Below are 23,389 nucleotides of genomic sequence, written 5' to 3'. Positions count from 1 at the left end.
CCCTTCCACCACTTGTGCTCTCCTTCTCTCTCTCTCAAAATAAATAAATAAACTTAAAAAGAAAAAGAAAAAAGAAAATAGAAGTTCTCCCTTTTAAATAGCCCTGCCTGGAGGTGATCACATTCTAGTGGTTTATTCTATTTATTTCCTCTTCTTTTTGTTTAGCTAGTTTTTCTGTTGCTGGACATTTAGGTTGTTTCCAATTTTTCACTAATATGATGTTGCAACACATTTTCTTTTTTTGTCTACAGTCTTGGGTAGGATATGAGTATCTTGTGCACAAGAAAACCCCCTTCAAAGGAGAATGGCTGATACCAAGGTTCAGGCATTCAACATTTTATTTTTATTTATTTACTTTTAAAGTTTATTTATTTTGAGAGAGACAGAGACAGTGTAAGTGGGGGAGGGGCAGAGAGAGAGGGAGATGGAGAATTCCAAGCAGGCTCTGCACTGACAGTGCAGAGCACAATGTGGGGCTTGAACACACGAAACTGTGAGATCATGACCTGAGCTGAAACTGAGAGCAGGATCCTTAACCGACAGAGCCACCCAGGCTTCAATATTTTCTTTTATTATTTTTTTTAATTTTTAAAAATGTTTTTATTTATTTTTGAAGAAGAGAGAGAGAGACAGAGCATGAGCTGGGGAGGAGCAGAGAGAGAGGGAGACACAGAATCAGAAGCAGTCTCCAGGCTCTGAGCTATCAGCACAGTGCCCGATGTGGGGCTCGAACTCACAAACTGTGAGATCATGACCTGAGCTGAAGCCGGACACTCAACTGACTGAGCCACCCAGGCGCCCTAAGGCTTTAATATTTTAAAAAATGGAGTCAAATGATCACCCCACACTCCAGTCCCATAAATGCTTATACTAATATATACTCTTCACCTACAGGGATTAAGGCTCATTTCCTTGGTTATTTTATTTTTAAATGAGAAAAGGGTATATACATACACATATATGTATGTATGTATATAATCATATTTCCTAATTTGGGCCTTTTTTATAAAATGGCACTCACCCCCCAAGCCTTATCCTCATGGGTAAAATCTGTCACAGAAGACGACCTGGCTCAGGCTAAGGCTTGGGTCAGTTTTACTCCAGCCACTTACTTAAAAGTGAATAGTTCATGGCTTTTAGTACACTCACAATGTTGTGCAATCATCACCACTTACTAGTTCCGGAACATTTCCATCACCTCAAAAAGATGATCATTTTTAATGACCTTTGTACACAGTGAACAGTCACTGCTTATGGGATGTTTGGGGGAGGAACAACACACATGTGAAGTAGAAAAAGTGGTCACCACTGAGATTAGAGTTCTGATCATCTTTCTTTTGTGTTGTAGCGTTTCTAGAACATCGAGGGTTCTTTTCAGTGCTTGGAGACTTGCCAAATGTGCTACTCTTAAATAAAAAAAGAAATCCCTGTTGGCCTAAGTAATTTAAAACACTGAGCGGGGATCTTGGTAAAAACAAACAAACAAACAAACAACAACAACAACAAAAACCCCAGAAAACCAATGGGGCTCACTCTCCTAGTCTCATCTTGTTCTGCTAGCCTGGTCTTCTGCATTATTCTACCATGTTGTTCATCGCTTGACCACACTAAGTACCAGTGTTCCTAGGCTCTGTGCCTATGTTCCAAGTGTTCTCTCTGCCCCAAATACCCTTTCCCTGAGACGTCCTGCTCATTCTTCAAAACCCACCTTTAGGTCATCTCCTCCATGAGATCTTCCCAAATATTGATCTCTTTCTCCCACTTATACCCAGAGTGCATTGCTGAAACCTTCTCTTTCAGATAATCTGCTCTTTGAAGGACTTAACTGTATGTCTGCCTTTCTCCATCTGAATGTGATGCCCGGATGGCAGGGACTTGGCCCCATTCATCTTTCAGGTCTCACATAGTTTCTAGCTCAATACACGTTTGCTGAAGAGAGTTGAACCATGGAATATGTTACCATGAATTTTGATGGTATTTAATTAAAAGAAAGTAATCTCAGGGGAAAACAGGATTCGTATTTTGAGAGAACAAAGAATATTTGTCTTAGGGCTCTTTTGGATGAAAGAACCCAAAATCTGTTCAATTTGGCTTAGGTGGAAGTGGGTTTTTAAAGAGAGATCCAAATCCCACCAAATCCCAAGAAAATGTAGAAATCTAGATCTCTCAAAGGAAAAGGAACTGGGTGGTACCACAGAACCTACTGCTGTCAGAATTTATGAACTATTTCTCTGGTGATTACCTTTTCCTTCAATAAGTATATATACACACACATGTATATATATGTATATACACTATATGTGTGTGTATATATATGCGTATATACATATATATAAAATACCTGAGAGAGTGCAGAGGAGAAAGGCAGAGGGTGAGAGGAGAGAATCCCAAGTAGGCTCCATGCTCAACGGGGGCCTCCATCCCATGACCCTGGGATCATGGCCTGAGCCAAAATCAAGAGTCAGAGGCTCAACTGACTGAGCCATCCTGGCACCCCTCAACGAATATTTATTGAGCACCTAGTATGTGCCAGAGTGGTGGTAAGCATTGGGCATACAGCACGAGGAAGACCGTACAATTCCTGCTCTCATGCAACTTTGTCTGGTTCCTAAGCGTTGAGGTAATGGGACTCCCTGTCCCCCGTCTGTGTTTTCTTAGCCCAAGTTCTTGAGGACAAATATAATTCATTTTCAGCAGCATTATAATTGACTGGATCCTCCTGGGTCAGGCGTCTGCATCCATCTCTGGCCAGGCTATGGAGGACTTTTCTCTGCAGAGGGTGCGGGGTTGATCAGGCGCCCTAATGTGCCTCTTGTAAAAAAATCATCTCATTCTACGTGATTTGCAAATATGTTATTTTTGATTCATTTTATATCCTTTAAGGTGCCAGATTCCAAAGATAACTCTAATAAAGAAAAAGCCATTTCATATTATGATGCAACATCATACGCTGCTGTGGGAAGCCAGGACAATTACTGCTTTAATTTGAAAGAAAGTTCTGCCCGAGCAATTAGCTCTGTCAGCGACTATTGCAGGCAGTTTTTGGAGCCGGGACCTTAGAGAGCATTGAATTCTGCTGACCTATTTTCCAGATGAAAAAACCGAGGCCCAAGGAAGGAAAACGGTTTAGTCAAGGTCAAGGATCCATCACGGAGGTGCCGAGAGTGGAACTCAGGTGGTGGTTGTTGAGCTGTTTGAGGCTCTTCTTCATCTACCCTTCAATTAGTGCACTTTCTTGTCTACTTTGCTTTTAAAAACATTTTTATCAATTACTTTGCTGGAAGCAAAGTAAAAAATTACTATGCTGAAGCATATAGATGGTTAAAAAACAGTACAGAGAAGCATTCTGGGAAGAGCAATGCGCCTCCCCATGCTTCCTGTTCCGAGGGTCACTGCTTCTTCTAGTACATCTTCCCAGAAATAGTCTGTGCATTCTAAAAGTAAGTGTGCTTGGGGCGCCTGGGTGGCTCAGTGGGTTGAGTGTCTGACTTCGGCTTAGGTCATCATCTCGCAGTTGACGAGTTGGAACCCTGCGTGGGGCTCTGTGCTGACAGCTTGGAGCCTGGAGCCTGCTTCTGATTCTGTCTCTCCCTCTCTCTCTCTGCCCCTCTGGGCTCAGGCTCTGTCTCTCTCTCTCTCTCTCAAAAATAAATAAACATTAAAAAAAATTTTAAGTAAGTATGCTTGTATTTCTGCCTTACTTCTTAAAAAAAAATCATATCTTGACTGAAGATCATTTCAGATATATATACATACACACACAGTATGTATTTATATGTATATTTTATGTATTATAAATACAAATTTACTTCTAAGTTTAATATTTGTATTATTTACATAAATACATTCATATAATATACTCATAATATGTATTTATACATTTTAATAAATAAATATAAATATAAAAAAATAAATATATTTATTATATATTTTTATAAAATATATTTAGATGTATAATAATATGAAATATATGAATTTATTGTAATTTGTAACATGTCTAGAATATAAACATATTTATTAAACATATTTATTAAACATATAAATAAGGCAGTAATGCTTAAACTGAGTTCTGGATTTTTTTTTTGATTGATTGATTTTGTAAGAGAGGTGGGCGAGGGCAGAGAGAGAGGGACAGAGAATCCCAAGCAGTCTTTGAGGTGTCAGCTCAGAGCCTTCGCGGGGCTCGATCCCACGAATGGCCAAGATCATGACCTGAGGCAAAATCAAGAGTGGGATGCTCAACTGACTGAGCCACCTAGGCACGCCTAGAATTTTTTTAACTGCTGTATAGTATTCCAATATGGAAGTACTGTCAATTATTTAGGCAATATCTCACCGATGGAGAGATCTCTCTGGGAGACTACCAGTTCTCTCACCGATGGAGGTTTTCAGTTCTTTGCTATTACAAACAATGCCATAAGGAACACTTTTCTACATCTTTGTGTGTGTGTGCAATGACACCTTTCTCCTCCCCTCTCCTCCTCCCCTCTTCTTGCCTCTTCTCCCCACCCCTGCCTTCCCCTGACCTCTCCTCCTCCTCTCCATCTGGCCAACTCATGGCTTTGGGGAGGAGAGACACAAAATGTAACACTTGGTGGTGATGTGACGAAGGCCTGAAGACAGAAACTGGAGATAAAGTATCTCGGTCAGAATTATAACAGGAATCAACTTGAGCTAATTTAGGCAAAAACAGGAGGAAGGTAGGAGGACTTTATTGGAAGATCCAGAAGTATCACACAGAACCCCAAAATCTCAGGATCCAGAAAGCCATCAACAAGGTAGTTAAGTTCCTTTTTGTCTTGTTTCTGCTTCTCTCTGGAATCATATCTATTTTCCCTTTCTGTTTCCCAGCACTGTTTGATCCTGTCTCTGCATGGAGGCCAATGGGATTCCCCACAGGACTCGGTATAGACGTTCTCAGCTCAGACTGGTTGGCTTTTTCTCAGTCCCAGATGGGTGATGAGGACCAGATTGGCTGGCAAAGTGATCTGCATAAGGTGCAAATCTGAACGAACGTGTCTCTCTTTGCTTTACATTGTTAGACAAGGTACCATCATTATAGGAAGCAGTCTCGAGCCCCTTAGCAAGGCATTGAAACAAGCCGACCCCCTAATTGACCTTTATCTCCAGCCTTTTCTCCTCAAAAGCTCCAAGTTCTGGCCTTGCCAAGCATCAAATCATTTTCTGTATACACCAAGAGTACGTGACTTGGCCAGGACAGTGCCGGTTGGATTTCAGCCCCAGCTCATGCATCAGTTGGGGACATCTCTGTGGAGCACACATCAGCATAGGCGTACAGGCAGAAGCAGGAAGTCAGAGTCAGAAGAGATTAGGAGAAATAGAAATCCCTTGATTGTGGCATGGGTGGTGATGACGGTTAATGCTGGGTTTCTCTTTATATGGGGATGGTGCTCCAACTATTTTATTCAATTTACAAAGGACATGATGGTCATGGCAACTACAGGATTTGGAAGAAGGCATCCAATGGATAACACCTGGTCTTCACAGGCACCCTCCCTGTTCCTTTAGACTTCCCTAGTTTGTCTCTATTCCGGATAGGTGGTAAGCAGGTTATGTCCTTTGCAGGTACCACCGACCATCAGAGTTGGTGCAGCTGATGTTGGTGATGGAGTGGATGTCTCTTATCAGAGGCGGGCCATCACCAAATCCTGTTGATTCTACTACATACTGCCAGGACCCTGAATTATTGCCTTTCTACTTTTCTTCTGGAATAAAGCAAATGACTGTCTTCTGCCTCCAGCACTGGTTCCCCTGATCTGCTCTCCACAGAGCAGGTGGGGTCATCATGCAAAAATGCAGATCTTGGTCAGGTCACTCCTGCTTCAATGGCTTCCTGGTGCCCTCAGGCTTAAATTCACTGCCCCCCCTCACCTCCCTCTCCTCCCTGCCAAATCCTGTTGGATCTGGACCTTACTACCCTTCAGCCTTAACTTCCACTTCTGACCCTGCCTTCCTGTCTTTTTGCCTAGCTCACTAATGAGTGACCCTTGTCTGGAACTCAGTGTAGGCATTACTGCTTGTATTAGTTTCCTCTTGCTGTTGTCACAAATGACCACAAATTCCATGTTTTAACGCAAGAAAGCTTTATTCTCTTATACTTGTGAAGGGTAAAAGTTCAAATTGAGCTTTAACAGGCTAAAATCAAGGTGTCGGCAGGCAGATTCCTTCTGGAGGCTCCAAGAGATTCGAATCTCTTCCTTGCCTTTCTCAGCGTTTCAGCTTCTGGGGCCTGTGGACCCTTCCTCTGTCTTCAGAGAACATCACTCCAATCTCTGCCTCTGTCATCCCGTCTCCTTTTTCTCTTCCCTGGTCAAATCTCGCTCCATCTGCCTCTTAGAAGAACACTCATGATTCCAGTTAGGGCCCCCTTGGATAATCCAGAGCAATTTCTGTCTCAAGATCCTTAACTTAATCACATCTGCAAAGTCCTTTCTGCCAGGTACTAGGTTTGAGGTTCAAGGGATTAGGACTTAGATATCTTTGGGGGTCATTATTTAGCCCACTGCCCTGCATTCCTGAATCCAAGGATATGTTAAATATATTAGACCCTCCCCTGGTTCCCATAGGATGCCATACTTCCCAGTTACATGCATGACAAGCATCCATTGAGGAAAAGACTCGTTATACACTCACCAGCTCTCTGTCCTCCTCTGAGCACATAGGAACACTATACTTCCCAGACTCCTTTGTGCTTAAGTTGGGACCATGTGACCGAGTTCAGCCAATGGAAAATGGTGGGAATGACGTATGCCACTTCCCAGGCATGGTCATAAACTACCTCACTCCATCCTTCTGCTCTTTGCTCTATGGCTCCATATGGCCTCCACACGGCTTCCACATGGCTGAAAGTAAAGGATTTTGTGATGGCGGTGCTGCAGGATGGGAGGGACCTGGATTCCTAAGTCACCATTCACTAGGTTAAGCCACTGAGATTTTGTGGTTATGCAGTACAGCACATGACATGCCCTGACGAATAAATTAAGTCTTTTTTGTTTCTTTCTTTAGCCAACGATGGGCTCTGTCTTATTTCCTCTTATGTCCGCCACCACAGCAGAGTGCTTGGCATGATGTGAGCATTCAATAAAGGCTTGTTAAGTGAATTAAAGGCAACTGGATTCAGGATGAGGACATGGAAGTGGGGGTAGGCAAAATTAGGGAGAAGTGTCATCATCACCGTGAGAGATGATGAGGGCTGAACTGAAACAGGAGGAATGGGGATGACAGGAAGGAAGGATCTGATGTTTGTTCAGGAGGGAGAATTAACAGAACTTGGTGACCAACAGGATGTGGAAGTTGAGACAAAGGGAGGCACCAAGGACATCCTGGTTTACCGGTTTGGAAACACGGCTGGCTGTTGGCGCACTGAACTTGCCAATGTACAGGGGTTGCTCTGATTATGCAGGTGAAAACACAGCTTGTGTAACTTCATGTGACTGTTGCTTCTTTGCTAATAGTAAAAAACATGAGTATCAGCTTCTCCTGGAATACTGTCGGTGGGGCAGTCTTGGTGACAGGGAGATTTTCATTCTACTGTGGTTAGTAGTAATGGCATTTGAACTGTTTGTAACTTGAAGCTATCCTCTGTGGGTCCTCTCAAAATTCCCATCTGGAAATCCTAATGACCAATATGATGATATTAGAAGGTGGGACCTGTGGGAGGTGGTTAGGTCATGAGGGTGGCGTCTTCACGAATGGAATCACTCTTCTTATAAAAGAGACCCCACTGTGCTCCATCACCCCTTCCGCCATGTGAGGACACAGTGAAAAGGTGCTGGCTATGAACCAGGAAGAGGGCTGTCACCAGAATGTGTCCATGCTTGTGTCTTGATCTTGCCAGCTTCCAGAACTGTGAGAAATAGATTTCTACTATTTACAAACCACCCAGTGTGTGACATTTTGTTACAGCAGCCCAAATGGACTAAGACAGTTGACATAAAATAGCTACAGTGATTCACACATCCCTGCATGCATGTCCCTTTTTTCTTTCGTTCTTTTCTTTTCTTTTCAGTTTATTTTGAGAGAGAGAGAGAGAGAGAGAGAGAGAGAGTGAGTGTGAGTTCAAGGGTCAAGGGGCAGAGAGTGGGAGAGACAGAATCCCAAGCAGGCTCCACGCTGTCAGCACAGAGCCCACCTGAGGGCTCAAATTCACAAACTGGGAGATCATGCCCCAAGCTGAGATCAAGAGTTGGATGCTTAACTGACTGAGCCACCCAGGCACTGTGTGCATGTTCCTTTACAATGCAACTTTGCCACTCTTCCATATTCTCCTTGAATACGAACTGCCTTTGTAGCTTGTTTTGTGCCAACAGAATATGGCATAGGGATGATGTGCCTGTTCTGACTCTGGGTCTCAATAAGTCTTATGTGCTTTATTTTTGTGAGTAGGAACCCTGCCCAGGCATCATGTGAAAAAGCCTGGGCTAGCCTAATGGCTTATGAGAAATCTCATGGAACAGAGAGGAGCTGTCCCACATGAAGGCTGTCCCAGACCAACCAGCACCTTGGTGACCTGGCAGTTAACAGCAAATGCAAGAGTGAGTCCAACCAAGACCAGAGGAACCATCCAGTTGAGGCCAACCTAAGTTGCCAATCCCCAGAAGTATTAGTTAAATAGTTATCTTAAGCCACTAAGTTTTGGGATGATTTGTTACATGGCAAAAACTAACTGATACAATCTGTATTTATAGGCATTTGTTGGAGCAGAGGACATGGGTCCGGGGAGTTGTGTGGTTTGCATCCATCCATAGCTGATTCCTGGGGATACACCTCGTCATTTCAGCCAATGTATTTAGCTGGAAAATGCATGACCCTAAAACCTATTTTGGTTTCACAGTACAGTTGGAGGGACTTAAATTATTCAGAGAATTGCTTCAAACTACCACTTTACTTGTGAACAAAAGCTACTGTGAGATTCTTAAATTAGTCATCCCAGACTCTGGGATTTCATCTCTAGTAAAATGACCAAAAATTAGGGACGATAAGTCTACCATTTTTTCCCTGGTAAGAAATATTTAAACACACATATGCGTGCATACACACACACACACACACACACACACACACACACACACTCACTGATAAAGATAAGACTAACATAACTGAGAAAGTGAATTATTATACAAATAGAGTACACAACCTTCAAAAGAGGTGCTTACAGAACATCTATTTCATCAACCATAATTTTTCTCCATTTTCTATGGACCAGTGGAAACTTAAGTATGGAAAACTTCAGTATTGTTCTTCAGACTGACATTTGAGATACCAAATCGTTTCAAAGGCTATGGATGGTGAAATCAGTTATTCTGTCTTTTAATTTCTCTTCTTACCCCCTATGTTGTTCTTCATAATTGCATTTCAGCCTCCTCCTTTATCCAAGCCAATGACCCTAGAGGGTACATATGTCTGTCTGTCTGTATTTTAAATATGTATTTAAGACCTTGGGTCCTAAATGGAGGCAGAGCTTTGGCTACTGGTCTCAGAAACAATTATTGCCTCTATTTCTATAGAACCACCTAAGTTCATAACTTTTCTCTCACTGCAGAACAAGGGGAGAACATGGGTCTTACGATGAAGGAATTGGTTTCCTTTTTTTTAAGTTTATTTATTTGTTTTGAGAGGGGGAGAGGCAGAAAGATGGGGAAAGAGAGAATCCCACACAGGCTCCACCCTGTCAGCGCAGAGCCCCATGTAGGGTTTGATCTCAGGAGCTGTGAGATCATACCCCGAGCGAGATCAGGAGTTGGATACTTAACCGACTGAATCACCCACGTGCCCTGAGAACTATTTGTAAAGACAATCTACCAGGAGGAGCCAAGATGGTGGAACAGCATGGAAGTTTTTTTGCACATCACGTCCATGAAATACAGCCAGATCAACACTAAACCACCCTGCACACCTAGAAAACAGATTTGAGGATCAACACAACTATCTGCACAACCTGAACCACAGAAATCAGCAGGTATGCGGGGCAGAGAGGTGAACTGGGGGAGGGAGAAGCCGCTGAGAGCAGGGAGCTGTTATTGCCTGCAGAGAGAGGATGGGGGTGGGGGGAAGCACACCCCCCACCCCCCACCCCCAACAGCAGCTGGAGAAAAGTGGAAACAGCCACAGGGACTGAACTAAAGGGGAGAAAGGAGAAAGGAGAGAGTTTAAATTCCATTAAGACGCTATAGACAGGGGATCGCAGAATCTGAAACTCCGCAGCTGGTTACCTGGTGCTGCTATGGTGGGAAGGGTGAAGCCTGGGGCCAGATGCGTGTTGTGATTTTCCATGATCCCCGAAACGCTGCTGCTACACGATCGCGTGCACTTTCTCTGGGGCGGGCTGGCGCCCAGCCGCAGTCTCTGGCGACGGCAGCAGCAGAGTCCCATGAACGGTCCCGGTGAGACGGCACCCAGCCATTGCTCGGGGAGACCCTCCCGGAGAGGATCTGAGCGGGTCCGAGCCGCGGTCCCTCCGAAGTGAGGGGTCGGGAAACACAGCCAGGTAGGAAATAAAGCTCAGGAGGTAAGTGCCGCCTGGCAACCTGATGGCTTGCTCACGGACAGTGTAGAAGTGGGAGCAGAAGAAGCCAGAGACAAAGGATGGGTGCGGGATTGCTGGCCGGGGAGAGCACAGAGTTTCCATACTAGAGACTGGGCAGCTGGATGATGCCATTTTTACCGCTGCCACGCATGCGCATACACACCTGTAAGCGCCACAACAATCCTCTCCAGTGAGCTGAGCAGCGCCATCTAGTGGAGAACGAAGTCATTACCCTAAGCCCCGCCCAACTGGGCCAACCTCGCTCTTCAGTAACACAAGTCTCTCCGCCTGCTTAGTTTACGAACTATAAAGTGTTTCATAGTTTGACTTCTAGGGGAAAACGAAGTGATTTCAATCATATTTCAGCCTGTTCGCTGGTCCATCTATTCAGTTTTCTTTTTTTTCTTTTTCACTTCTTTTTCTTGAATACAGAAAGACAAAAAATTTATTTTTATTTTCAATTTTTATTGAAAATATTTTTCTTTATTTTTTTCTACTATATTTTTTACTTTTTTTGTAAAGTTTTCAAATTCTATTCTACTTCATCATATCATTTTATTCTATTTCATTGTATTCATTTTCTCAAATTTTCAAACATTTTCCTTTTTTATCTCGCCCCCCCCCGGGGGTGGGGGGGGGGGGGGGGGGGGGGGGATAGCCAGACCAAAACACACCTACAGTCTGGCATCATTTATTTGATTTGTGTGTGTGTGTGTGTTGTTGTTAATTTTTTCATTTTCATTTTTTTTTTTTGCTTTATCAATTCCTTTTCTTCCTTCAAAATGACAAACTGAAGGATTTCACCCCAAAAGAAAGAGAAGAAAGAAATGACAGCCAAGGACTTAATCTACACAGATCCAAGCAAGATGTCTGAACCAGAATTTAGAATCATGATAATAAGAGTACTAGTTGGGGTCGAAAATAAATTAGAATCCCTTTCTGCAGAGATAAAAGAAGTAAAAGCTACTCCGGAGGAAATAAAAAATGTTATAACTGAGCTGCAACCTCGAATGGATACCCTGGCAGCAAGAATGGATGAGGCAGAGCAGCAAATTAGCAATACAGAGGAAAAACTTATGGAGAATAATGAAGCAGAAAAGCAAACAGCGAAGGCAAAAGAGGATGATTCAAGGATTAGAGAAATCAGTGACTCATTAAAAAGGAACAACATCAGAATCATAGGGGTCCAAGAAGATGAAGAGAGAGAAAAAGGGGCAGAAAGGTTATGTGAGCAAAGCATAGTGGAAAACATTCCTAACCTGGGGAAAGACACAGACATCAAAATCCAGGAAGCACAGAGGACCCCTATTCAATTAAATAAAAACGGACCATCAATAAGGCATATCATAGTCAAATTCACAAAATACTCAGGCAAGGAATGAATCATGAAAGCAGCAAGAGAAAAAAAGTCCTTAACCTACAGGGGAAGACAGATCAGGTTTGCAGCAGACCTAGCCACAGAAACTTGGCAGGCCAGAAAGGAGTAGCAGGATATATTCAATGTGCTGAATCAGAAAAATATGCAGACAAGAATTCTTTATGCAGCAAGGCTGTCATTCAAAAGAGAAGGAGAGATTAAAAGTTTCCCAGACAAACAAAAATTAAAGGAGTTAGTGACCATCAAACCAGCCCTGCAAGCAATTTTAAGGGGGACTTGCTGAGGGGAGAAAAGACGGAAAAAAAATTATCAAAAGCAATAAAGACTAGAAAGTACCAAAGAACACCACCAGAAACTCCAACTCTACAAGAAACAGAATGCCAATAAACTCATATCTTTCAGTACTCACTCTAAACGTCAATGTACTAAATGCTTCAATCAAAAGACAGAGTGTAACAGAATGGATAAGAAAACAAGATCCAGGGGCTCAGTCGGTTAGGCATCTGACTTTGGCTCAGGTCATGATCTCATGGTCTGTGACTTTGAGCCCCACGTCGGGCTCTGTGCTGACAGCTCAGAACCTGGAGCCTGCTTCGGATTCTGTGTCTCCCTCTCTCTCTGCACCTCCCCTACTCGCACTCTGTCTCTCGCCGTCTCTCAACAACGAATAAATGTTAAAAAAAATTAAAAAAAAGAAAAGAAAACAAGATCCATCTAAATGCTGTTTACAAGACACTCACTTTAGACCTAAAGACACCTTCAGATTGAAAGTAAGGGGATGGAGAACCATCTATCATGCTAATGGTTGACAAAAGAAAGCCTGAGTAGCCATACTTGTATCAGACAATTTAGACTTTAAAATAAAGACTGTTACAAGAGATGAAGAAGGGCATTATACCATAATTTAAGGGTTCTACCCACCAAGAAGACCTAACAATTGTAAACATTTATGCTCCAAATGTGAGAGCACCCAAATATATAAATCAATTAATCACAAACATAAAGAAACTCATTGATAATAATACCATAATAGTAGGGGACTTAAATACCCCACTTACAGCAATGGACACATCATCACAGCAATGGACACATCCTGACACAGAAAATCAACCAGGAAACAATGGCTTTGAATGACACACTGGGCCAGATGGACTTAACAGATATATTCAGAACATTTCATCCTAAAGCAGAGGAATATACATTCTTCTCCAGTGCACATGGAACATTCTCCAGAATAGATCACATACTGGGACACAAATCAGCCCTCAAAAAGCATAAAAAGATCAAGATCATACAGTGCATATTTTCAGACCACAACGCTATGAAACTCGAAATCAACCACAAGAAAAAGTTTGGAAAAATAACAAATACTTGGAGACTAAAGAACATCCTACTAAAGAATGAATGGGCTAACCAAGAAGTTAAAGAGGAAATTTAAAATTACATGGAAGCCAATGAAAATGATAACACCACAACCTGGAACCTCTGGGACGTAGCAAAGGCAGTCAAAAGAAGGAAGTATATAGCAATCCAGGCCTTCCTAAGAAGGAAGAAAGGTCTCAGATACACAACCTAACCTTACACCTTAAAGAACTGGAAAAAGAACAGTAAATAAAACCTAAAACTATCAGAAGACAGGAAATAATAAAGATTACAGCAGAAATCAATGGTATTGAAACTAAAAAACACATACAATAGAACGGATCAATAAAACCAGAAGCTGGTTCTTTGAAAGAATTAACAAAATTGATAACCCCCTAGCCAGTTTGATCACAAAGGAAAAAGGAAAGGACCCAAATAAATAAAATCAAGAATGAAAGAGGAGAGATCACAACCAACACAGAGGAAATAAAAAACAATAATAAGAGAATATTATGAGCAATTATATGCCAATAAAATGGGTAATCTGGAAGAAATGGACAAATTCCTACAAACATATAAACTACCAAACTGAAACAGGAAGAAATAGAAAATTGAACAGACCCATAACCAGTAAAGAAATCAAATTAGTAATAAAAAAATCTGCCAAAAAACAAGAGTCCAGGGCCAGATGGCTTTCCAGGGGCATTCTACCAAACATTTAAGGAAGAGTGAACACCTATTCTCCTGAAGCTGTTCCAAAAAATAGAAATGGAAGGAAAACTTCCAAACCCTTTCTATGATTCCAGAATTACCTTGATTCCAAAACCAGACAAAGGCCCCACAAAAAAGCAGAACTATAGATCAATTTCCCTGATGAACATGGATGTAAAAATCCTCAACAAGATATTAGTGTACCTGATCCAACAATCCATGAAGAAAATTATTCACCATGACCAAGTGGGATTTATACTTGGGTTGCAGGGCTGGTTCAATATCTGCAAAACGATCAATGTGATTCATCACATCAATAAAAGAAAGGACAGGAACCACATGATCCTGTCAGTAGATGCAGAGAAAGCATTTGACAAAATACAGCATCCTTTTTTGATAAAAACCATTAAGAAAGAAGGGATAGAAGGATGATACCTCGAGATCATAAAAGCCATATATGAAAGACCCAACACTAATACCATCCTCAGTGGGGAAAAACTGACAGCTTTCCCCCTAAGGTCAGGAACAAGACAGGGATGTCCACTCTCAGCACTGTTATTCAACACATTATTGCAAGCCTTAGCCTTAGCAGACAGCACAAAGAAATAAAAGACATCCAAATGGGCCAGGAGTAGGTTAAACTTTCAGTCTTCGCAGATGACATGATACTCTATATGGAAAACCAAAAAGATTCCACCAAAACCTGCTAGAACTGATCCATGAATTCAGCAAAGTGGCAGGATAGAAAATCAATGCACAGAAATCAGTTGCATTCCTATACACCAACAACGAAGCAACAGAAATAGAAATCAAGGAATCAATCCCATTTACAATTGCCCCAAAACCCATAAAATACCTAGGAATAAACCTAACCAACGAGGTGAAAAATCTATACACTGAAAACTATAGAAAGCTTATGAAAGAAATTGAAGAATACACACACAAAAAAATGGAAAAGTATTCCGTGCTTCTGGATAGGAAGAACAAATATTGTTAAAATGTCAATACTACCCAAAGCAATCTACATATTTAAGGCAATCCCTATCAAAATAACACCAGAATTCTTCACAGAGCTAGAACAAACAATCCTACAATTTGTTTGGAACCAGAAAAGACCCTGAATAGCCAAAGCAATCTTGAAAAAGATAACCAAAGCAGGAGGCATCACAATCCTGGACTTCAAGCTGTATTACAAAGCTGTAATTATGACGACAGTATGGTAGGGGCATAAAAACAAACACTCAGATCAATGGAAAAGAACAGAGAACCCAGAAATGGACCCACAAACGTAGGGCCAACTAATCTTTGACAAAGCAGGAAAGAATATCCATTGGAATAAAGACAGTCTCTTCAGCAAGTCATGCTGGGAAGACTGGAAAGTGACCTGTAGAAAATGAACCTGGACCACTTTCTTACACCATACACAAAAATAAACTCAAAATGGATGAAAGACCTCAATGTAAGACAGGAAGCCATCAAAATCCTTAAGGAGAAAGCAGGAAAAAACCTCTTTGACCTTGGCCGCAGCAACTTCTTACTCAACATGTCTCTGGAGGCAAGGGAAACAAAAGCAAAAATGAACTACTGGGACCTCATCAAGATGAAAAGCTTCTGCACAGCCAAGAAAACAATCAGCAAAAGTAAAAGGCAACTGACAGAATGGGAGAAGATATTTGCAAATGACATATCAGAAAAAGGGCTAGTATCCAAAATCTATAACAGTTATCAAACTCAACACCCAGAAAACAAAAAATCCAGTGAAGAAATGGGCAAAAGACATGAATAGACATTTTACCAAAGAAGACATCCAGATGGCCAACCGACACATGAAAACAATGCTCAATATCACTTATCAGGAAAACACAAATCAAAACCACAATGAGATACCACTTCACACCTGTCAAAATGGCTAACGTTAATAAATCAGGCAACAACAGATGTTGGCGAGGATGTGGAGAGAGGATCTCTTTGGCATTGCTGGTGGGAATGCAAACTGGTGCAGCCACTCTGGAAAACAGTATGGAGTTTCCTCAAAAAAATTAAAAATAGAACTACCCTACGACCTAGCAATGGCACTACTAGGTATTTATCCAAGGGATAGAGGTGTGCTGTTTCGAAGAGAAATATGCACCCCAATGTTTGTAGCAGAACTATCGACAGTAGCCAAAGTATGGAAAGAGCCCAAATGTCCATCGATGGACGAATGGATAAAGAAGATGTGGTGTATATACAATGGAGTATTACTCGGCAATCAAAAAGAATGAAATATTGCCATTTGCAACTACATGACTGGAACTAGAGGATATCATGCTAAGTGAAATTCGTCAGTCTGAGAAAGACATGTATCGTATGACTTCACTCATGTGAGAACTTTAAGAGACAAAACAGATGAACACAAGGGAAGGGAAGCAAAAATAATAAAAAACAGGGAGGAGACAAAAACATAATAGACTTCTAAATATGAGAACAAACAGAGGGTTACTGGAGGGGTTGTGGGAGAAGGGGTGGGCTAAATCAGCAAAGGGCATTAAGGAATCTATTCCTTAAATCATTGTTGCACTATCTGCTAACTAACTTGGATGTAAATTTAAAAAAATAAATAAAATTAAAATTAAAAAAAAGAGAATAGGGGTGCCTGGGTGGCTCAGTCGGTTAAGCGTCCGACCTCGGCTCAGGTCATGATCTCGCGGTCTGTGGGTTTGAGCCCTGCGTTGGGCTCTGTGCTGACAGCTCAGAGCCTGGAGCCTGTTTCAGATTCTATGTCTCCTTCTTCCTCTGACCCTCCCCTGTTCATGCTCTCTCTCTGTCTCAAAAATAAATAAAGGTTGAAAAAAATTTTGAAATAAAAAAAAAACGGAGAATATACCAAAATTCTTCTTGCTATGGGAGTGTCTGCGTGGCTCCATTGGTAAAACTTGATCTCAGCTCAGGTCTTGATGTCATGGGTGTGAGTTCAAGACCAGCATTGGACTCCACACTAGCCATAAAGCCTACTCAGAAAAAAAATTATTCTTGCTATGTTACTGAGAATGCTTACATGTTGCTGGGATGTCCCCTTCGAGAAGCCTTTGCCTGTGTAGGCTGAGCAAAACATCCTCCTGTAAGTTCCCACACGCTTGGCCTCTCATTCTGCCGGAGTTGCATCCCCTACATAGAGGACAGGCTGCAGAATTGGTGAGGCCCTGTGTTCAGAAATCATTTGAGTTCCAAGGTAACGGCAGAGCAGCAGACAAAGCATGGGGCCCTCCTGAGCATGGGTTGCTGCATGGAGAGCAAGGATCTTGTCTCAGCCTTCGGTCTCCCCAGGGCTCAGGGCAGTGCCTGACACCTGCTAGCCTCCTTCAGGTTGCCTGTCATAAGAGTGACTCTTTACTAAGCACTGCCTAAGGTCCGTTTCACTGTGCCAAGGGCTCTATGCAAGATATGGGGTGTTTGTAATATTAGAAGATATGGAGTGTTTGTAATATTCCTGGGGAAAGCACCCCTCTTTTTTTTTTAAGTTTTTATTTATTTATTTATTTATTTATTTATTTATTTATTTATTATTTATTGAGAGAGTGCACCTGTGCATGGCAGAAGGGCAGAGAGAGAGAGAGAGAGAGAGAGAGAGAATTCTAAGCAGGCTCTGCACACTGTCAGCGTCGAGTCCAACACAGGGTTGAACTCATGAACCATGAGATCATGATCGGAGCTAAAATCAAGAGTCAGAGAGGCTTAACGGACTGAGCCACCCAGATGCCCCAGGAAAGCACCGTTCCTATCCACATCTGATAGATGGGGAAACTCAGGCTTAGAAAGGTTAAGTGACTCATTTGAGGCCATAAACCTCGTATGAGAAAGAACTAGGATTTCAACACGGGGCAGTTCTCAATCGATTTCGCAGTGTCTGCTCATCCACAGTGTTCGTTTGTGGCAACTGGGAGGTGCTACTGGCATCTAGTGGGTAGAGTCCAGGGATGCTGCTGAACCTTCTACGATGCACAGGACAGCCCCCGACACCAGCTCCCCACAGCACAGAATGATCCACTCTAAAATGTCAAGATCACTGGGGCACCTGGGTGGCTCCGCCCGGTAAGCGAGTACTTTGGCTCAGGTCACGATCTCATGGTCTGTAAGTGTGAACCACTCATTCGGGTCTGTGCTGACAGCTCAGAGCCCGGAGCCTGCTTCAGATTGTGTGTCTCCCTCTCTCTCTCTCTGCCCCTCCCCCACTCACTCTGTCTCAAAAATAAATGAACATTTAAACAATGTTAGATAAAAGGGGGCGCCTGGGTGGCACAGTCGGTTAAGCCTCCAGCTCTTGATCTCGGCTGAGGTCATGATCTCACAGTTTGTGGGTTCCAGTCAGGCTCTATGCTGACAGCTCAGAGCCCGGAGCCTGCTTCAGATTCTGTGTCTCCGTCTCTCCCTGCCCCTTCTCTGTTCATACTCTGTCTCAGTCTCAAAAATAAATAAATACTACAATGTATTTATTCTTCTTCTTAAATGTACTTTAAATTGACGTGCACCTGAAATGTTTCTGCCCATGAAGCCAAGTGTGGACGTGTCGTTATTTTTTTCTGACACACATTAAAAGTAAATATAAAATTGTTAAAAACAAACATGTTTGGGTACCACCAAAAAACCTCTCACCTACTACTTGCAGTCTGGGGAAACCCAACTTTAGACCCGCTTCACTTCTCTTGTAGTTTATCTTTTATCTTCCTTTATCTTTTCAGAAAAAGAGAATAAAATACATCAAATCAGTGTGTTGCCCCCGCAAGGCAAGGAGCTGGCCACATTTTGGCTTCTGTTGGAGAAAGTCATCCAGGGGACATGGCCTCCAGTTGACCCCTGAGCTGGAGGTGGGCAATCAGAGGCTCGTCCCCCCCTCCTCTGTCCTTGCAATGTATATTCCACCCACTGTTCTGGCACTAGGAGTCTGCTTCAAGGATGCAGCCTTGGGAGAGCAAAGTGCTGTTTAGACCATCTGGACAATATACTACTGACCCCCGTTGCGAGCTCTGTGTAATATAAACTTGTAAAATTCTGGCAGGCAGTTGCAGAGATCCACTCGCCTTGCAGGGCCCAGGGCAGGCCTTGTAAGTTCCCTAGCTTATTACCCCCACCACCCGCCCATCTGGAGACATCTGCCCCCTTCTTTGGTCTCTCCTTAACGCTCTGTATATGGGAGTTTAGTTTTGATTCCCTGCCCCTCCTCCAGCCCCCAGGTAGCTCTTAAGGTTTCGAACCAAGAGCTTCCGAGTCCTCTCATTTCTTTTTTCTCAAGGCTAACAGTTGCTAAGAAACCTTTTTGAAACCCTAAAAGCCACCTGATGAGGACTATTAAACAATCAACGCCTTCAGGTGAGGGCCACAACACAAATAGTCTGATTTGTGGAGTTGCTTGTAGAGGGACACGGGCTCCGAGTCCTGGTGAGCAAACCTCCTTTGTAACATCGCTCCTTCCCCCTTAATTGTTGGGAGTACGGTTGCAGGCTCCTTGCAAATGGTGCTGCAGACTGACATAATTAAGCCTAGAGCAAACGAGATTCTTCTTTAGGTATTAAAAGTGCCTGTCTTGTAAATAATGTCATCATCTCTTTCATAGAAAGCACTTTCATTAAGAGCTGCGTTTTAATTTCAACACATTTGCATGAATTCATTTGGGTAGTGGTGGGGGGTGGTCTTTGATGATGATTTTTCATCTTCCATGAACTTGACAGGTGTTTCAATTAGGAAGTTAATAACCATCCCCCCCACGCCGCACCCCTCCCCGTGAGGAACCCTGAAAGAAATGTTTTCTCAACCACGTGTTCTAAATGGGGACATGTTCTCAATAATCACACACCTATTAGGCGGCAGTGACTCTATTTACTGAGTTGACATACCCAGAGGAAAGTGGCTTTCTTCCTTTAAAGAGTAAAATGAGCCTGATTCCCCCCTTCTTGTACATATTTTTCAAAGGCTTGGGAAACAGGTGTGGGCGATATTCCAGAGGGGCAGGCGGGAACAGCAAGGGAATTCGCTTTGGGTGAAGCTCACAGGGGGAGCAGGTTTAGAGTTTGGGATCTGGCAAATAAGCCGCGAAGGTCGGTCTATTAGGTCGGCTTCTTTCTGAGGCAGGCTCCCTGCACTCTCCTTGTGACAAACAGGGGGCAGTCTCTGTTAATTAAAGCCGGGAACAGCAGCCAGAGTGAGTCTCCTCTGAGAACCGGACTCAAATGTTCTGGTGACAGGCAATATTTTACAGAGATTGGAGACATTCTAAAATGGACTTTGCTGTCTAGATTTTGTCTCTTTTGGCGAAGGTGCTTTTTTTCCCTCTTTCTTAAAATCAAATTTAGAAGTATCTGAACACCCCCAACTTGTGTGGGAAGGTGTCTGTGACCTATGCTTCTACCAGGCCACTGACCTAGGCTCCCAGCCCTATGCTTGCTGGGAGGTGCCTTGGTGGGGTGCGGTGGGGGTGGGCAAGCAGGAAAGCAGAGGTTAGGAGTCTGGCATTCTGCACCCAGCCCTGGCTTTCCCATTTGCTGACCATGTGACCTTGGGACAAAGCCCTTAACCTCTTTGAGCCTCAGCTTCCTGGACCTCGGCAGGCCTGCTGGAACAGTCCTTTCCTATTCAGATTTAGTGCCTAGAAATATCCCAATCCCTCTGCATGGTCCTGACAGCAGAAACTCCATTGTCTGTTCCTGTCGTACGGGTTCCTTTCCTCCCTTGGTTTAACACCAACGGTCTGGCGTAAGAGAGCTTAGTAAGTTAATCAAAACAGCCTCTAAGTATTTTTTGAGTGTTTGTCATGCTTCTCGCTGCTGTAGGTGCTGGGAGATGCTGCAGGAATCAAGGCCCCTTTCTGTCCTGGAGTTTGCCAATCGACGTGCGGAGACAGGAGACAGGCAAAAACCAAATATATAACGTAATGTCAGATGGACAGGGAGTCTGGAGGCCTATTTTAGGAAGGCACTACCTGGAATGGTTAGAACACAGACCCAGGAGTCACATTTGTTGGGTCAAATGCCAACTGGGTAGCGTCCCTTGCTGCACTACTGTGGGCAATTGGTTTAATTGCTTTGGGCCTCAGTCTCTCCCTCTGTTGTGTGGGCCCGGTAATATTACCTAGAGATAGAGTTAAATAAGATCAGTCACTCAAGTGGTTTAGCAACTATTCCCAGATTGTCTGCGAGATGCCAGGCACTGCTTTGAGCATCTGTGAGGAGGTGATTTTAGAAAAGACAAGCTTAGTGGGTATGTTGTAAGCATCGAATAAATGTCAGCTATCATTAGCTCTCACACACCAATGCTTGTGTTTGTAGAGGCTCACACAGTGGTGGTGGGTGTGGGTCGACAGACATGTCACGCTACCCTATTTCGGGAACCTCATTCCGATGGCTCTGATGCATTTAGACTGAACAATCTCACACCTGGTCCAGGTGGGTTTGAGACAAAATACAGCCCATAATTCAACGAGTCTCCGAGGGCTGGCATGCTCCTGGATATGCTGGGTCAGGGTCGGCCTGGTTCCTATTTTCCTGGAATAGGGTCATTCTATGCTAGTCTTTCGGAAGACAGTAGGTGACATTCTTCGAAGAGAAGGCACAATTAGCTTAGCTCCCTGTCATTCTGAGAAAACTTACAAGAGAGGCCAGCAGCCACCTCTCTAGCATGCTTTTTCAGTTAAAGAGAACCCACTATGTCATTTTATACGTGGTCTGACTTTTTGGTGCTTTGAAAATGCCTCGAGAAGGCCCTGACTGAAGCCCAGGGCAGGGGGTGGGGTGGTTGGAGGCATCATTTCCCTGCAGATCGCCCAGCCGACTGTGAAGTGTATACTTAGTTAATGCAATTAAAAAAACAAAAACGCAGGGGCGTGTGGAGATCTAAATTCGGTGTCGCAGCTTTGGTGCAAATGCTGTTTGGGGGGCTATTGGAGTCAAATTCAAGCAGAGGACAGAAGTGGGAGAAATGAGAGAGGGCCGACGGATGGCTGGAATCTGCTGAGTGGAGAGGGCAGATTTGGAAATGCTGACGGGCGACGACCGGAGGCTGGAAGCCGAGGAAGCAAGGCCGGACTGCGCCACATCGGGTGAGGATGTCTGGGGGGCTCCGTGAGCACAGGCGCCAGCCGTCTCCGGAGACCCACGCGCGGACTCCAGGCGCGGGAGGGTGGCTGAAGCTAGGTGTCCAGGCCTTGCGTTGCACCTGATCTGGGCGCGCAGAGGAGGCGCGGCGGTGTGCCCTCCTGTGGAACGCAGGGAACGCCGCGAGGTCATAGAGGGACAGAAGTGGCAGGTCCTGGGGCCTAGGAGAGTCCCAAGGAAAGACGTTCCAGGACGTGGGACGTGCCCCTGCCTGGTCTGCTCTCTCCCTACCCTCTGCGCTTCTTCGACTTCACTGCATCTCACGGCCTTCTCCCGGGGGTGCTGACCTCGGGGCCAGTGGCTTGCCACCCCGCCTTCCCAGCTGAGCCTTGGTCCTCGGCAAGTCCCAGGGAGTAGAACCATCCCGGATGCGCGCCTGGCTGGAGGGCGCATTCGGGGGAAAGGAAGGGCGAGGCGGCCCCGTGCACCATGGAGGGGCGATCCTGATCAGTCTGTACCCTAGTCCGCCTTGGAGTGGAAGCCACTTAGTCTGTCCCTAACCCCTCCGAGTCCCCTCTTCCCTGGAGGGCAGATTGGAGCCGCAGCTCCTCCGCACGCACGCCTGAAAAAGCCACGGGCGGAGCCGCCTCTTCGCCCGGAACAGGTCTGAGCCGTGCCTCCCTCCCGGAGAGGGCGCGGGAGGTCCCGCAGCCATCCTCCACCTGCCGGGAAACCCGAGCGGTGCCTTCAGCCCCGGTGGCTGCCGAAGCTCCCTCCTCCCCGCCCGCCAGCCTAGCTCAGCTCCGCACGCCCCCCAACTCGCTCCCGCCCCCCCCCCCCGCTCGCCCGAGTCACCTCTTCCGCGCCCCCGCCCCTCTGGAGCTCGCGCCCGTTCCACCCCCCTTCCCTCCTCTGCCCGCCCTCCTTCCCCTCCCCCTCCCCCTCCCCTCCTGCCCTCCCTTCATTCCACAAGTGTTGCTTCGCTCTCTCCAGCGCACTTGGCGAGCTGGGGAGGTGAGAGGGATCCTGCGAGCCGGCGCAGGGCGGCGAGTCCGGAGCCGCCGGCTAAGGCGAGGCGCGGACAGACCGACGCTCCCCTGCTCTCCGGCCCCCGCCTCTCCCCGTAGCCGGCCGGACCTGCACCCCGCGCTTGCCCCCGCTCATCCTCCCCCCGCCCGGTCAGGCGCGCTCCTCCCCGGCCGGCCCCTCGGCGCGCGGCGCGCTGGAGGCGAACGCGGGCTGAGCCGAGCGCAGTGGCCGCCGACCACCGAGCGCCCCGCGCCGCTCCCTGCATGTGCGGCCCGCGGCGGATCGCAGCCCTCAGGGGTA

At 44.8% G+C, this 23,389-nt stretch overlaps 1 long non-coding RNA gene across 1 annotated transcript in view; it reads right to left on the bottom strand.

The window, feature by feature from the left end:
• Positions 1 to 19,830: 19,830 nt before the first annotated feature.
• The window catches only part of LOC121019503 (uncharacterized), a 4,647-nt gene continuing 1,088 nt past the window's right edge, over positions 19,831 to 23,389 (bottom strand). Inside the window, exon 2 of the long non-coding RNA XR_005785627.1 lies at positions 19,831 to 22,221. This is a non-coding gene — a long non-coding RNA (uncharacterized LOC121019503). The remainder of the gene's footprint in view (positions 22,222 to 23,389) is intronic.

This window comes from Herpailurus yagouaroundi, unplaced genomic scaffold, assembly GCF_014898765.1.
Source record: "Herpailurus yagouaroundi ecotype Mexico unplaced genomic scaffold, PumYag 222, whole genome shotgun sequence".
NCBI classification, from domain to species: Eukaryota; Metazoa; Chordata; class Mammalia; order Carnivora; family Felidae; genus Herpailurus; species Herpailurus yagouaroundi.
The sequence above is the reverse complement of the archived record's forward strand: the minus strand, read 5'-3'. Positions and strand labels throughout refer to the sequence as shown.